The sequence below is a fragment of the Salvelinus sp. IW2-2015 genome, linkage group LG31 (genome assembly GCF_002910315.2).
Source record: "Salvelinus sp. IW2-2015 linkage group LG31, ASM291031v2, whole genome shotgun sequence".
Taxonomy (NCBI): Eukaryota; Metazoa; Chordata; class Actinopteri; order Salmoniformes; family Salmonidae; genus Salvelinus; species Salvelinus sp. IW2-2015.
Genome location: NC_036870.1, coordinates 23,812,736 through 23,817,219, shown reverse-complemented (window position 1 = coordinate 23,817,219; position 4,484 = coordinate 23,812,736).

Below are 4,484 nucleotides of genomic sequence, written 5' to 3'. Positions count from 1 at the left end.
AACAGTATTTAACATGAGATCCACTCTAAGCTTTACAAGAATGTGGTTCTGAATATAAACAGCCACACCTCCACCTTTTGCATTTCTGTATTTTCTTATAACCGTGTATTGCTAACACTGTATCATCAAATGTATTATCTAAGTGAGTTTCAGAGATAGTCAGAATATGAATGTCATCTGTTACTAGCAAATTATTGATTTCATGAACCTTGTTTCTTAAACTACATATGTTAATGTGGGCTATTTTCAACACTTTTCTGGGATGCTTGATTATTTTTCTTGCATTACTGAGAAACTTAGCAGAAGTAGACATACTCAGGTTAATTTTTATTAGAGCAGGGTCAGCTGCACACAGTGGACTTCTGTTGTGGAAATTTCAGTACTGAGAGAGACTTGGATAATTATTCAAGCAATCATCTTTATTTAACATTGATCAATTATTGCAATAATGAAGCCGTCGACCGCACACTCTGAAGTGTGTGTTGCCGAGAGCTTAACCTTTACAGAAATGCAGAGTTCTTTATATAGTAGACCTAAACATGCTTAGTCATGGTTGGTTCCACTCCTCCCATCCAGACCAAGGGGCATCATAAGCCACTCTGTGTTCATCTCCTGGTTATCTGCCTCTGGTGTTATTATTAAACTTCTTGTGGATCAGGGGGACACTAGCGTCCCATTTCGACAACTTCCGGTGAAATTGCAGAGCACGAAATTCAAATTACAGAAATAGTMATATTTAACATTCATGAAAATACAAGTGTCATCAGTTAAAAGCCTAACGTCTTGTTAATCCAGCYGCTTATCTGGATTATCTGAGGACAGCGCCCAGCACACAAAGCATTAAAAACATTTTCCAACAAGGCAGATGAGCCACGAAAGTCAGAAATAGTGATAAAATAAATCACTTACCTTTGAAGATCTTCTTTTGTTGGCACTCCTAAAGGTCCCAGCTATATCACAAATGGTCGTTTTCTTTGATAAAGTCCTTCTTCATATCCCCAAAAACTCAGTGTAGCTGGCGCACTTCATTCAATAATCCACCGATTTCCTTCCTTCAAAATGCATACAAAATGAATCCCAAACRTTACCAATAAACTTCTCCAAACAAGTCAAACAATGTTTATAATCAAACCTCAGGTACCCCAATACGGAAATAAATGATAAAAATTAAGATGGAGAATTGTTATTGTCATTACCGGAGATAAACAACAAAGTACGCGCATTCGCCAGTACGCGTAACAAMCACTACAGCAAAAATGGGAGCCACTTAGAAAAACTTCAAATTCAAGCTAATTTTTCCAAAAACAACCCTGAAACTCTTTTTAAAGACTGTTGACATCTAGTGGAAGCCCTAGGAACCGCAATATGGGAGGTTTTCCATTCATATTAAAAATGACAGCCATTGGAATCAATGGTGGACTGAATTTCTTTTTTCTAAATAGTTTGTCCTCGGGTTTTCACCTGCCATATCAGTTATGTTATACTCACAGACATTATTTTAACAGTTTTAGAAACTTTAGAGTGTTTTCTATCCAAATATGTGTTTGTTTTGGGCACGCTTGTCATCCAGACGTCAAAATACTGCCCCCTAGCCCAAAGAGGTTAACACCACCTTGTCTTAGTTTCCCAGATGACAGGGTAATTAGGAATAGTGAAGCCTTTGTTCTGCTCCTCCAGGTTATCTCTATCTCGGTTAACCATACATCACATCTTGTCAATGTATGCAGGCACAGCCCGACCAGAGACATATCCCTCACATGCACCAATAATCAAAGAATGGAATGTGGATGTTGGTTTTTGTGATTAAGATATCAATCAATTGTCAGCTCAAGCTATCTCTAGTAAAACCATACACCCAGATTAGCTGCAAGGTGCTAGAGTGGAGACCATAAAACACAGCATTACTAGAACATACATATCTTACTGTTTGTTAAGTAAATAATTGTTAAATATCCAACAAATGAGGTAAATACGTAATTTTTATGTCACACTTCGTAATTGGGCACAACACATCAATGTTAACAGTATTACTCTGGTTCATAGTCATATGATTACTGCATACAATAGCTGTAGGATCAGCAGAGGCATCCCGGACAGCAAGAGGGACATAAATTAGGTTACTTACATTGTGTCTTCCAATGTCCCTAGGATAATGTACATTTGCTGAAGCATTATGACAACTCCGCAACACAATGGTAGGGATTAAATGAGCTGGACTTTGGATCATTGATAAGTAATTGTCTCAACGCAGCTTTATAATGCTGTGAACGGATCCAGGAACCCAAATGATTTGGGTGGATCCCATCCTACTTATAATACGAGCTTTGTTTTAAGAAGGTATCAACATTGTCGAAAAATGTTACACCCACAGAGCTGCAATAGTCTCGTAGCCAGATATGGAGGGCTCAAAGTCTGCTGAACCGTTCAGTGCCACGATTTAGGGAGGGCAGAGGGCCAGATATTATGGGGCGTTTGCTGGTGTCATGTAGAGACCAAATCACTTCTTTAAAATCCATTGTCAGATGTTCTCAGCTTCCTTTCATATGCTAATTTGACCCCACGTGAACCATAACAGTATCAGCACCCGGTGACTGACTCACAGCCTCTGGAAGCAACCTCGTGATATCCTGAACTTTTGCCCCAGGAAAACACAAAGTCTTTGCTCCAGGTACAGATATATGCCTCACCATCGAACTCCCTATCACAATTGCYGGAATGATCCGGCCTCTGCCATGTCTCGATGCAGATTGTGAGGCTAGAGCCACAGAACTCAAATGAGAAGAGGCCTGCTGAGACTCCGGCTGCGTGCAGGCCACAACAGCCAAAAGGGACAGAGCTCTGATCCAAAGAGCATGTCCCAGTGGAGGGGGGGCCACGGTGACCCAGGCTATGCCCAGGCAGTTGATTGACTAGGACAGGGAGAGGTAGCTGGAGGGGCATCCACAGCCATGGAGGGAACACCCAAGCCACCAGCAGAAGACAGCTGTTACAGTGGCTCAAAGCGAGTTCAAGCGAGTCTTAAGTTCGGACGCAGAGAAAGAAGGCAGGCGTGCCGAGAAAGATTCTTCTCCGTCTTTCTGGTCCAACACGCATCCATTTACACTCACCTGGAGTTGAACAATGAGCAGCCATTTTCTGGTTCAAGCTAGTAGAGGGGTGCAGTGGCGGAAATTGATCATAGTCCAGGAAGGTCCCATTATGATCCTCTTGGAGGTTTTGATAGGAAGAATTTAAAGATTCCGATGGTCTCATAGAATCCTTATTCAGTTCAAGGCACTTGGTACACTTTTTTAATGAAAAGTAATAATCCTTTCTTTAGCTGCAAGTTCAACACATTTTTCACAAATATGGTATCCATCGGACCTTTCCCCATGACAACAACAAACGTTGCAGATTATAAATGTAATAGCACGCTAGTCCCCAGCAGATTCAAATGATTTGTCACTGCTGCACGCCGACAGTCCAATGGAACAAACATTTCCCAGCTCTGCCGGGGACTTAAATGTTCCCTTCATGGCCCTGGACGCACCACCAGCCCCCCGCACAACTGTGTTGTCTGTCTCTGGTTGAATGTGAAGAGCGAGAGAGAAGCGCAGGGGGGTGGGTAATGTCTGGGTGTTAGTGTTCGGTGTAGGCCAGTGACATAAAATCTCAATTTAATCAATTTTAAATTCAGGCTGTTAGACAACAAATTGTGGAAAAGGTCAAGGGGTGTGAATACTCTCTGATGGCACTGTATGTAAACCAAGCATCTGACCCTCATCATGTATGTATGATGCATTCCCCTCACTGGTCCAGTCCAGGTACTGCAGCCTTGTTATTCCCCCAGGCTACATGTTGCCTTGACCTGTCCAAGCTTCCACTAACACATCTAGACCTCTCTTCCTATAGTTACTTGTACATAGGGCTAACACTATAGAATTAGGAATTAGAATAATAGGATCTCTATGGCTAACACATCTTGAACTTTGCTTCAAAGGCCAGTGCATCTGAAAGATAACAAAATGAGCCCTGCTATATTACAAACACTGGTCACACAACAGTCGACAGGATAATATTGTTTTCTCTGAACTGGTTGCTCAACTCAGCAAATGGCAGGGGTCTAAAGAACACTAACTTAGGTTTCGCTAACCCATGATTAGATATCTTAATCAAATCTAAACTCTCCAATAACCGATGCCAATGGCGACAGCTAGTCTTACTGGGGTCCGACACATAACAAAAAAGACATTACAGACAAAAGACGTTACATTTTCCATATATAAAAACAGTAAACCAGATCAGTTACACCCCGTTCACGAAAATGAGTCACGTGGCATTGACTTGCTATATAAAGCAAGCAGACAGGCATTGGGTCATTCAGTTACTGTTCGATTGAATGTTAGAACAGGCAAAATGAGTGACCTAAGTGACTTTGAGCGTGGTATGATTGTCGGAGCCAGGTGTTCCAGATCCAGTATTTCAGAAAAGGCTGCCGTCCGGGG